Raw genomic sequence first — 13,733 nt, forward strand, 5'->3', positions numbered from 1 at the left:
TTATAAAAGATAGTCAATTAGATGAAACAAAAAAAGGGCATCTAAGATAGAATGCTCAAGTAATATTGTTGTATGTTATTGAGCTTGTTTTTTTTGATAACCAAGAAGTCCTCGAGGGTCAATAGTGCACGGTTCATAACTCAGTGGATGATAGACCCGCCCCTTTACTCTTCTCCACTTATATACCAGACTTTTTGTCTGCGGTAGGGTTCGATGGAGCTTGTATATATATGATTATATGGAAGCTGCATAAAGGAATGTGATATGTTCTGACTGTATAGAAAAAAGACTCATTTATGAACAACTGAACCCACCCCCACCCCACCCCCTTTTTTTCCCTTTTCCTGTTTCTAGTGATAATTTTTTTGGGATGTGGAATTGTAACATTGAGATTGTAAGAATAATATTGTTGAAATTCAAGGGAATTGATCGAATTTCATTCTTTCTCACTAAGCAGAACAATGTGTCAACAACGTCGTCGACTCTCATAAAGCAACTAGTTGAAATCGACTATATGAATCCTCACTATTCCATTTACGCTCAACTTAATTCATGATCATATCAAATAAAAAACAATGCACAATGACCATTAGGACCACAATGAAGGTATTAAAAAGAACAATAACCAACCAAAGTGTCATCCCATAGATCATTCAAAGAACAGACATTGAAACAGATTAATCAAAAACATACATCCAGATTCACTTATGTTCACAAAGTGATGGTCTTCACAGTGCAAATGCAAAATAACAGCCTTACTGCTGTATCAACATTCTTTTTACGATTTCAAACATTTTAGCAAAAGATTATGATCTGATTAAAGACTAGTTAAGATCAAACATGATCGTAATATGGATTCTAATCTACACTATACACAACTTCTGCTTTAGATGATGTACGCTGAAATTTTGTTACCTCAGCGAGTACTTTAAAAGATTCTTTATCTTCCGTTTCAAAAGGCTTGGTTATCATTCTGACCAGTGTTGGAGACTTGGCCAATAAAACCTTGATAAGCTGCATTTCAGCTGCTACTCCTATTACATCATAAATCTTTACTGTCCTCAGGTGATTAAATATCATATCCGAGAAACTTTAAGGAATATCATCAACAGCTTCCTGGCGCGCGTGTTCAAAATAGTTCTAAGAAAGACTAAGAAAAACCATCAGCCTTGATTTAAAATTGATGGTCATAAGAAAGTCAATACATACGAAAAAGAGAGAGAAAAGTAAACATCATTAACAACCTCAATTTCAATTTCTTCTAAATTTGGAGAGCTTCTTATCAAGCAAAGAGCAAACGAAAGATCAAAGAGTATTCCTAGATTAATGCAAGATATGTGAAGGCGTTTAAGACAGAAAAGAGCATAAGGGAGCTGGTCCAATATACATGTCCTAGGAAGAAATGTCGAAAATCAGGATGACTCAAAGTTATGAAAATGCAAGTTATGAAGCTATATAACCTGAACATACTCGTGATTCCAGCACAGATTCTCGAGAGCAGGAATAGACTAAAATATCTTGTCAATATCATGTTCTACCTCTCCTGAAAATTCTGTAGGCTCATATGAAACTTTGGAAAGAAGAGGGACATTCTTTAAATGTAAAAACTTTATATTGCCAGTGAAGATAAATGACCTTAGCTTGGGAGCACTAATTTCAATGTGATTTGTAATAGCGTCGTGTTGCAGCACCAAATGCTCAAGCAACGGGCAATGTGAAATTATACTTCCAAGAAATTCAGAAGAGATTGTGACTTCAATTAGTGCTAAGCTAATTAACTAATCAATCCCTCAAAGACCGTAGAGGGACGTATTTGACAGTCTTTGAGAAACAGATACCTCAATTGTGAACATGTAAAATATGCAGAAGGCAATTCATATGGGTTACTCCTAAACGAAGGTTTAAAGGCAAGATGTTGAATGCCATTCCTAGAGAGGAAATATATCAAGTGATCAAGGGTAAATTTAGTAATTGGTCCTACATGAACGACCAAGTCCTCTGTTGTTTTCCAAAGTGTTTGATCAAATTTCAGCTGCGGAAGTCTATGCCAGTTATATCTCCATTTCCTTGATAAGATGCTTGTCCTCACAACATTTCGTAAAGGCAACCTCGTTAGAATTTCATCAATTACACTACCAGGAAGGTTGCTAAGTACATCGCGGAGGTAAAAGTTGTTTTTTTCCCATTTGGAAGCATAACCTCAAATGACTACTACAACAAGAATCTGCAGAAAATAAACAAGATCACAATATGTAAGAAATCTCGAAACTGTCCGGTTAGAGTACACACTACCTAGTTTACTTGTGTACTGAAAAAGAGATTGTTTTCGAAAGACCCACAGCTCAAGTGTATCAAATCCAAGTAAAATAGTGTTGTTTTAGTTATCCAAAACTTAGAAACTTATTATTCCTATTTCAACCTAGTGAAAATCCTGATTCCGCCACCACTGAAACACATCCATGATAGACCTACACCTACCAACACACCATGTACTTGAAAAACATTAACCCCATCAAGTTTTAAGCAAACCCCACTTCAATTTCATCATATGAAAGCATACCCAAAAAATAAAAATGCAATCTTGATATCAAAATTCTATAGAACAAGAACCATAAAAGCAGAGAGTTTGTGTTAACAGAGAAGAAGAAGAACCTGAGAGAGGATGAATGTGAAGCACTCTGCTCTCTTTGTCTTCTCTAATGGAGGTGTTGGATGAAACTGAAGAGACAAGCTTTTGAAAATATTTTATTTTGTATTAGGATGAAAGTTACAATTATACTATTATAGTTTCTGTTTAGAAGTTAACAATTTATTTTGTGACGAACGTTGAAAGTATTTTTTATTCATTTGAATTTTATCGTTCTTTGAAAATTTTGAAAATATATTTGATATTTTTTTCAATCACCGTGTAATTATAAAAAAATAAAAAGAAAAAAAAATAGACTAAGGTCGAAACTGAAAATCCAACTCTATATGATTTGATTTAGTTTTTAGAACTAATAAAATGAAATAGTTAGATTAGGTTTTTTCTAATTAAAATTTAAATCAAATCGACCTTCATGCCCCTCATCTGAGATAAATAGCAAATTTGATTTCGTAATTAACTACTAAAACTTCAATATCATTTTTCTTAATGATTCTAAGAGTATATATTAACTCCCAAGTAATATACATTTTCTCGTTTAAATATTTTGTATATCATACGGTCATCTTACATGTTAAAGTATGTAATATATCTTATTTAAGATGCATCACAAATATTAAAATAGAGAAAATATATATAGTACAAGAAAAAATTAAGGAAAAGATAAGCATGACACATTTAAAGTTTCATTTTTTCCTTTTGAGTGTTTTGTATGTAAATTATCATGTGTTTTTCATTTTCTATCTAAATTAGCCCGTGACAGTTCCAACTTCCAAAGCCATGTCTTATTTCATAGATGAATCAATAACAAGAATGTCATGCAAAATCTTTGTTAGTTCTGTAACACACAGCATAACTTCAAAATAAACAACCAAAGTCTTAAATCAATAACAAACATGAAATGTAAAACCATTTCTGTTCCCAAACAGAGTATTCAAAACATTCATCCAGGTTCACAATTCTATGTTTCCAAGCAAATAAAATCTTTATAGTACCTTAAAGCTAAGGCAAAACACAGCCTTGCTACTCCATCAACCAAACGTCTCGTTTCTATTTGTACTTCCAAAATATTTTAGACAAAGATTAAGAAGGGTTGTGATAACGATACTAATCAACAAGATACACAACATCTGCTTTAGATGATGCCCTTTGAAACTTTGTTATCTCTGCGAGTACGTTGAGAGATTTGTTAGTTTCCATTTGACGAGGCTTGATTACCATTTTCACCAGTGTTGGAGACTTTGCCAATAAAAACTTGATAAGATGCATTTCAACCTCTTCTAATAGTACATCATAAAACTTAACTGTCCTCAGATGATTAAATGTGATATCCGAAAAGCTTGCAGGAATCTCATCAACAACCTCCTGGGGCACATATTCGAAATAATCTCCATTACTAAGGATACATTCCTAAGAAAAATGAAGAATAAAACCATCAAGTCATTACATACGAATATAAAAACATGGAAAAGTTAGAGAGAAAAATAAACATTAGTGACAACCTTAATTTCAACTTCTTCCAAATTTTGAGAGCTCCTTATCATGGAAAGAACAAACGAAAGCTAAAAAAACTCTCCAAGAGTGATCCAAGACATGAATAGGCGTTTCAGACAGTTAAGAACTGATGGAAGCCTGGTTGGTATAACTTTAGTTGATCCATTATCGACCTATGAATAAAATGACAAAAATCAGGATGACTGAAATTCAAAAAAAAATACAGATGAAAGTGCTTTACCATTAAGTAAAATGAAGAAACATTACCTCAAAAAGATCCCAGCTGAAACACTCGAGAGAAGGAATAGACGAAAAGATACTGACAAAATCATCTTCGTCCTCTAGAACTAATTCTCTAGGCGCATACAGAACATTGGAAAGAACAGGGACATTTTCAAGATGTATCAATTGTAAATCGTCACGAAAGACAAATGACCTTAGCTTCGGAGCATTAATACTAATGAAGTACGGATTGTCTATGTATTTTAGAACCAAATCCTCAAGCAACGGGCAATTAGAGATCAAACTTTCAAACGTATCAGAAGATAACGTGACAGATTTCAATATTAGCCTAATCAACTTATTAAATCCCTTAAAGAAACATGGAAGCTGTATTTCACATTCCTTGAGATACAAATGCCTCAATGCTGAACAATTAAAAAAGAAGTTAGGCAACCTGTATGGAGGATAACTAAATGGAAGTTTAAGGAAAAAAGTTGAAGATGATCAATGTCGAGGGAAAAAATCAAACGATCAACTTCGGTTGGAAGGATTTTTTCACATTAAACTTGGTGTTCTTTATTGTTAGATTTTTGGTTTCATATTTTCGTCACAATAAAAACTTCACTTGAAGTTATTTTTAAACTTCTTTCATGTTTGATAAAGCTTTGTACACAAAGAGTTAACATTTTTAAAACAAAAAGAGAAGGAAAGATTAAGGGAGTAGCACTGCCCGGTAAGCTCCTATCTCAAATCTCGAAAACTGTCTCTCTTTTTTACTGTGTGGTCTTGAGATTTTTGATGAAGCGGTTTGCCTGTTCTATGCAAATCTCTGCATCTCACCTAACAGTGGTGAGTTAGAATCTTTGGTGCTCGGTAAATGCTTTATCATCAATGAGAAGTTATTCGAAGATGTGTTTGGTACTAAGTTTCTGGGGTAATTCCATACATGAACGGAACATGGATTGATGTTTTTGAAGTTTCTCTAGATGGTGAAAAGTGAGTCGTGGTTGAACCTGACACTCACATTTCTGACTTTTGGCCCTTATATCTATGTTTTGAGAATCATATTCTCGCACATATCCTGGACACAACGCTTATTCCCAAGAAGGGCTCATTGAATAATATCTCTACTTGTGATGTATTTATTCTCTACTTCCTGCTTAAAAAATATCGCATCAACTGGGCAGCATGGTTCAAGGCGTATATGTGGTAAAGTGTTGAAGACTTGAACAGTCTTGTGGATCCTTCTATGTTTACCCCTTATATTATAAATGCAACTTATTATTCTCATACTTTTTCTAGTATGGGGTATGTGCAGGTTGGTGAAAAGTGGGTAAAAAAGGACTCAGTCAAAACTCGGGCAGATTCTCCCGAACCCTAAAAAATCTCGGTGGATTTCGCCGCTCTTTTATTGCTGGACAATGAGGAGGTCAAAAATAGACATTTAGCTGTAGAACGAAACTTGGAGACCTTTCATGATGCTGTGTTAAGGTATTTCATTTACAGAAAGACTCTAAAACTGATATCGGTAAGTTGCGCATCGCCATGACAATGATTAAGCAGAAAGGTATCTCAATGGTAAATCGCTTGATCCAACAAGTTGACTCTCTGAAGAGTGGAGTCAACTCCTCCAATAATGAGCTTGCTGTTACAGTTCAGACCTCATACTCCAATCTTCCGTGGAATGTGGAATGTTCGTACAACACCTTCTGCGAGTAAGTGAATAACTCACTCAAGTACTTTTGGGTTGGTCATTAATCTCTACTGGATGAACCTTTACTTTTTGCACTAACTTTCAATAGGGGAATGTGCCTCTCTATCTCTTGGACTACTGGTTTTTTGTCTCTCTGAATCTTAGACTACTCGGGTATCTGTTGTCTTTGTTTTAATATAGTATGCTTTTCGCTATTCTTTTATATTATTAAAAGGGGGAGAAAACAAATCTATCTTTCTTACGGCTCCGTGAGATGGGGGAGATAAGACAGAGACAGCTGCATACATCAACGAACTAAGACATCAAACCTCATGGAAGTACAACTAACTTTCTCAGTAAAATTGATTGTCAAGATTACAATTAAAATTGTGATCAATCTTATCATTATAAAAAGGGGAAGATTATCAACTCCTTAGAGTTAGTTGATTTTGAAAATCGACACTTAACGCGTTGATCTCAATTTTCGTAGGTCACAAATTCAAAAAGGAAATCATCATCGCAAACGACTTCAAGAAGGAAAATATTTGCTTGAAGTTGCAAAGTAGCATTGAAAAGGCAAGCCTCAAATCTAAGGGACAAAAGAAGGAAAGGAATATATGGTTGATCAACATATAAATGAAAGTCTAAATGAAGTAGAATACTTGCACACATTGCAGAGATCACAACCGAATCATCAAGAAAGGAAAGAGAGATAAATCAAGCCACAAGATAAAAAGTATGTTGATCATACAAGAAAAATATCAAACTAGCAAAATGAAAGCAGAAGAAGCGATTCACTTCATGGATACAGATCAACTAAATCGCCTCAATCAAGGACTCCCTAAATTGATCCTTAATTGAGATAAATCCCTTGGGGTTTTCCTTACAAGAGCACATATCATTATCTACATAAACCGACCTAGATTTGTACCGCAAACTATGCAACTTTACTTGAGCTTAGACAATAGTTTTCTTTTCTCTTTCATAAATCTTCGTAAACACGTGAGTGATACAATTGAAAAGAAAAGAGAAAAGAAAGAATCTGAGTGTAGGTATACAAGTTGAGGCAGTGTCAAGGTAGAAATCTGATTTGCATATGAGACATGATAAAGTTTCAATTTTCTGTAACACGAAGATATCTTCAAATCTCTTAAGGAAAACCCTTAAATCCCAAGGGGACTGGACTAGACACCGCATTGGTGATCCGAACCAGGATAAAACCTTTTGTGTCAATTATTTACTGCAACTTTCTGTTATTGTTTATCTTCCTAGCAACTTGCAGGTAAGTCGACTATCGACTACTAGTAGTTTACTAAGTGAATTTTAAATATAACCCCCCGCTCCCCAATATCACAATAAACTTAAAAAGAAATAAGGGCTTTAGCTAGATTAAGACCCTAGTTTTGTGGGTGATTCCTTTAGCACAAGGATAGATCTACACTCAGTAAAAGTGCGCTGTAAATTATATCTTTTTTTTTGCCAGAGATAGATATACATGTATATGCACCCACACATATGAATGTGGGTCCGCCTCTCACAACAAGATAAAGTTACTTCACGAGTGAAAATCATTAGTGCAAGTTTCAGGCTCTGATACGCCATGTAAAAACATAAACATTTATGCTAATAAAGAAACTAATATATTTACATACCACGAATTTGAATGAGCGTATCTGAGGCAACAAACGAAATCAATCTCCCTTTGCCCTACCTTACACTACTATAACTTTCGTGATTGAATTGAGTGGAGGTTTGAACCCTAATAAATAGAAAATGACCAATTTAAAAGATTCTACTGAAAATGTTATTGTTTTTGTTGCCCAACATATAATCTAATTAAATGATGTAAACTATTTAATTTTAAAATAAAACAAAAATTATATGGTACAACTAAATTATGATATGCAACTATCATATTAGTAATACTAGTAATGAATTCTTAAAATAATTACTATATATAGATAATATTTTTATTTCATAGAAAATAGTAAATACACACAACTATCTACTATTTGGTTTTAATATTAGGCATTTCTAGGCTAATCTTCATTTGCTCAGATAAATCGCGACTTATCCAAAAGAGGATAACTATTTGATAGTTTTTGATTAGTTTTTCATGTGTAAGTGTATTTGTTTCATTGATTTTTCTTCTATTTAATCTCAAGCATTGTTACGGATGGTAATTGAGCGAATTAGATCAATTTTAGTCAATCATATTGTGTCAAGATAACAAACGGTTCAAGATCCAATTCAAACTGAATTAATTTGATTAATATGAATTGAGCCAAAAAGGAGCATATAATGAGTCAAGACCCAACTCAACTCAATTTTCACCCAGTTTAATTAATTTATTTGTTCTTTTAAAATATTTTAGTATACAATAACATTATTGATAAAATTATTTTATGGATATATGTAAAGAATTATACTACACAACCTCCTACTTTGTTCATTGGGGATGACAATGGGGTGGTGTAGGGCGGGGGCGGTGCGGGTTGAACTTAACCCACAAACTTTTTAATCCGCCCCGCCCCGCATAGCAAAAATTTTCATTTTCAACCCGCCCTGCCCCACCCTACCCACATAGACATGTCCCGCATGAACTCGCCCTGTATAATTTTAATAATATTTTCTTTTTTCTTAGTTATGTTTGATACTAAAAATAAAATTCATAAAAAAAAATTCTTTTTTTCCTTAAGTTGTATTAATTTAATAGGATAGTGACTTCAAATTTTATTTTTTAGAGGTCAATTGAGAATCATGCAAGAAATTGTATTATTTTTTATGAACCATCTTCATTTATAATCTTGAATATTTTAGTAGCTTTAATGAATTTATCTTAATAAATAATGTTTTGTCATTCTATGACATGTAAGAAGTTAAAATTAAGTTTGAACCCACATAAAATCACATATACCCGCAGCCCACCCTGACCCACATTAATTAAAAAAAATCACTTCAACCCACCCCGCTTCAGACCCGCCCCGCCTCACATACCCTTAAACCTATCCTGCCTCCATCCGGTTCGCCTTATTGCCATTCTTATTTTTCATGGCCGTCTAAAAAAAATGGTAATCAAATTAGTGAATATAAACGCCTTACAATGTACAAAACCATTTATGTTAAGAAATTTAAAATTTATATATAAACAAACAAAAAACACTCTTATATATATATCATATAAATTCTTTTTCAAGAAATTCAAATGAATATACCTTCGCCCCTTCTAATTCGCCCTTGCATAAAAGTGGCTAAAATGCAGGAATTTTGTGTCAATAATACTGAACAAATGATATCTCTTGGGTATTTTCTAGATCTCTTATATATAAAAATGACAATATTTTTATTAAAAAAGATCACAAAATTTGAAAATTGAATTTGTAACTGACCTATAAAAACTATTTTGAGGTGTTAAACGTCACATGCAAAAAATATTAAGTGGACTGAATTGGACAAATCACATTAATTGTACTCTCTTTTCACCTTAATTTATGTTATATTTGCTTCTTCTTCTTTTTTTTTTTAAAAAAATTATTTTCAAAAGAAAGTATTTTCGTAGTCCTATATTAAATGTCCACTTTATTATAGATAATTATTTCAATCATTTGGATCTCATTTATTCTTAAAATTATTACTTTTTAATTTTGTAAATTAATCAAGTTTGTAAACCTTCAGAAAAAAATTCTTTAAGTGCAAATTAATGAAATTTATCATTTTTATTTATCATTTTTTATAATGAGAAAATAAATAACTAAATTAAAATAAAAAATACATATTTTATCTCTACATTTTTAGTAAATTTATAATCACATTAATCTATAAGATTTCTATTACATGTCACATTCCAATTTTCTGTTTATTTTATTTTTTAATGTCGAATTAAATTGTATCACGTAAATTGATACGGACAAGACAATACAACTAAGGAACCAACATAATTAATTGCCCCCACCATCCACCCCACTCACTCCACTCCATACTACAATTCTGTAAATTTTAATCTATGAAGAAAACCTATCTCCCCCTTTCCTTCTTTAGTTCCCTCTTTCACTCCGCGGTGATGAAATTGAAGACTTCAAAATCATACAAATTTGTGTTCAGCAGTTGAAGGATAACGTGTGCGCAAAATGGTATTTGATACTTTTCTAACTTTTTTTTGGATGTTTACATCAGTAATTTTAGTTGTTGATAAGCTTAAAATTTGCTTTCTCTTTTTTTTTTTAAAATCAAATCTTTCTCATTTGGGTGTTGTTAATTTTGTGAAATAGAAGCCCTATCTTCCACTTTGTACTTTTTCTTGTGGTAGATGTTAGTTTTCTTAGGATTTTGGAACGTAGAATGAACCCTATTTTCCTTTATTTTTTTTGTTTTTTAGATGTTGGTCTTACTGCATAACATTTTTTTGAAGTCGAGGGGCTATCGAAAATCAACTCTGAAACACCACAAACAATGTTAGGAGTAAAATGTTGTGTACATGCTATCCTTTCTAGAACTTTGGAAACTTAACTTTCGGTCTGGCTAAGGAACTAGTCCAAGTTATACCAATATGTATATATATTGGACATGATCCTTCCTCACCTATGAAGAAGAAACTCGAGAAGCATCACCCAATTTGGGATTCTTGAGTTGATGTAAATTTCAAAGTTATGTTGTGTGCTAAATTCTCTTAGGAGAGCTTGAAGTATTGAATGGAAACTTACTGTTTGTATGGTTAGTAGGAAGTTCTTGTTTGCTAAGGGATTTGTCTAAGTTAGACCGACAAGTATATATATGTTGGACATGATCTTCGAGTTTCTTCTTCACAGATGAGGAAGGATCATGTCCAACATATATACTTGTCCGTTTAACTAAGACTAATCCCTTAAGCAAACAAAAATTCCTACTAACTGTACAAAAAGTAAGTTTCCATTCAATACTTTAAGCTCGCCAAGAGAATTCAACACACAACATAACTTTGAGATAAACATCAACTCAAAAATCCCAAATTGGGTGATTCTTCTCGAGTTTCTTCTTCACAAATGAGGAAGCATCATGTCTAATATATATACTTCTCGGTCTAACTTGTACTAATTCCTTAGCAGACAAGAAATTTCTACTAGCTAGACAGAAAGTAAGTTTCCACTCAATGCGTCAAGTTCACCCAAGGAAATTTAACACACAACATAACTTTGAAATAAACATCAATCAAGAATCCCAAATTGGGTGATGATTCTTCGAGTTTCGTCTTCATAGATAAGGAATGAGTATGTCCATAATACTTCTCGGTATAACTTGGAGTTATTCTTCAATAAGCAAGAAATTCCTAAAAGTAAGTTGCATTTCACTCTCTCCTAATAGTACATCAAAAAACTTAACTGTCCTCAGGTGATTAAATGTGATATTCGAGAAGCTTGCATGACTCTCATCAATAAACTCATAGGGCACAAGTTCGAAATAATCCCCATCACTAAGGATACATAATCATTCTTCTTGTGGCATAAATGTTTGGGGTCATATATTCCAAAAAGGTTAACTGAAATAGTAGTATTTTTTGTACCAGTGTCAAATTTATAGTCAAACATTTGTACTAAAATTAATACAAGTACTATTTTTATATATACTACCAAACGACTCCTTTAGTGTTGAAAGAAGTGACAAGTATTATCTTGATTTATAATGTTGCATAAACACATGTCATTCATATAGTGTTTTGATGTAAAGACTCACTACTATAAATTTTTAGTACAATAAGTATCGCATCACTAATTTGAACTTCTAGGTTCTCTTCAAATTCTATACAAAAATACTTTATATGTGTTTACTTTAACCTAATCCAAAAAATTTTACATCAAGAGTTGCAAATTAAAGAAATCAATGCAAGTGTCATCTATGAATTATACACCTTTTCTTTTATTGTTAAAGTTGTGACATGTTTGTTTGTTGTTCGTGTAGCATATACTCTATCCTTACAAATCATATTCTTTTTAATTTCTACAAATTATCATGCCTCTAGATGAACAAAAACTATGTTTATCTTTTCTTGATCGACTTAGCAATCTTGCCATTCATTTAATTGATATATTTTAAATAGGTTGTCTTTTCAAGATTTATAAGAACTAGTACACTTTCTAAGGATTGGCAATATACTTGCCCAAAAGTTACGCAGGTTAAATTTTATCAAAAGGTCTGGGAAACACCAGAGGACTTGACATCCCCTACCATTGGATTTATTCCTATTCTTGATTGTTTCCTCTGGTTTCATATAGGAATAACATTGAAAGTTATCATCGACTTTACTAGTCTAAAAGTATGTCCTAAATAAAATTTTTTGATTTAACTTGAACTAATCCCTTAACAGGAAAGAAGTTCCTACTAACCAAAAAGTAAGTTTTCCTGAGAGAACTCAACAAATAACACAACTTTGCAATAAACAACCAAAGACTCAAATCATATATCATTTAAGAGCATCCATGAAATGTAAAAACCATCTATATTACCAAACAGAGTATTCAAAACATTTACAATTCTATGCTTCCAAGCAGAAAAAATCTTTATAGTACCTTAAAGCAAAGGCAAACACAGCCTTACTACTCATCAACCAAACATCTTGTTTCTGTTTGCACTTTCAAAACATTTTAGCCAAAGATTACGAAGGATTGTGATAACGATACTAATCAACAAGATACACAACTTCTGCTTTAGATGATGCCCGTTGAGACTTTGTTATCTCCATGAATACATTGAGAGATTCGTTGGTTTCCATTTGACAAGGCTTGATTATTATTTTCACTAGTGCTGGAGACTTTGCCAATAAAACCTTGATAAGCTGCATTTCAACCTCTTCTAATAGTACATCATAAAACTTAATTGTCCTCAGATGTTTAAATGTGATATCCAAAAAGCTTGCACGAATCTCATCAACAACCTCCTGGGGCACAAATTCGAAAAAAATCTCCATCACTAAGGATACTCCCTCAAGAAAAATCAAGAAAAAATATATTAAGTCATTAGTGACGACCTTAATTTCAATTTCTTCGAAATTTGGGGAACTTCGTATAATGCAAAGAATAAACGAAAGCTCAAAAAACTCTCCAAGAGTAGTCCAAGATATGAAAAGGTATTTCAGACAGTTAAGAGCTGATGGAAGCCTTGTTGGTATAACTTCAGCTGATCCATTATCGAACTATAAATAAAATGACAAAATCAGGATGACTCAAAGTCAAAAAAAAAGTAGACATGAAAATGCATTACCATTAAGTAAAATGAAGCAATATTACCTCAAAAAGTTCCCAGCAGAAACACTCAAGAGCAGGAATAGACGAAATAATACTGACAAAATCATCTTCATCCTCTAGAACCAATTCTCTAGGCGCATACAGAACATTGGAAAGAACATGTACATTTTCAAGATATATCAATTGTATATCGCCACGAAAGACAAATGACCTTAGCTTAGGAGCATTAATACTCATTAGGTACGGATTGTCTATGTCTTTTAGCACCAAATCCTCAAGCAACGGGTTATTAGAGATCAAACTTTCAAATGTATTAGAAGATAATGTGACATATTTAAATTTTAGCCTAATCAACTTATTAAATCCCTGAAAGAAACATGGAAGTTGTATTTCACATTCCATGAGATACAAATGCCTCAATGCTGAACAATAAAAAAAAAGAAATTGCGCAACCTGAATGGAGGAT

At 32.7% G+C, this 13,733-nt stretch overlaps 2 pseudogenes; both read right to left on the reverse strand.

Annotated features, from left to right (window-relative positions):
- Positions 1–1,508: 1,508 nt before the first annotated feature.
- LOC114076898 lies at positions 1,509–3,557 on the reverse strand (annotated as a pseudogene).
- Positions 3,558–3,751: 194 nt separating this feature from the next.
- LOC107016814 lies at positions 3,752–13,504 on the reverse strand (annotated as a pseudogene).
- Positions 13,505–13,733: the final 229 nt, after the last annotated feature.

Source organism: Solanum pennellii, chromosome 4 (genome assembly GCF_001406875.1).
Source record: "Solanum pennellii chromosome 4, SPENNV200".
Classification (NCBI taxonomy): Eukaryota; Viridiplantae; Streptophyta; class Magnoliopsida; order Solanales; family Solanaceae; genus Solanum; species Solanum pennellii.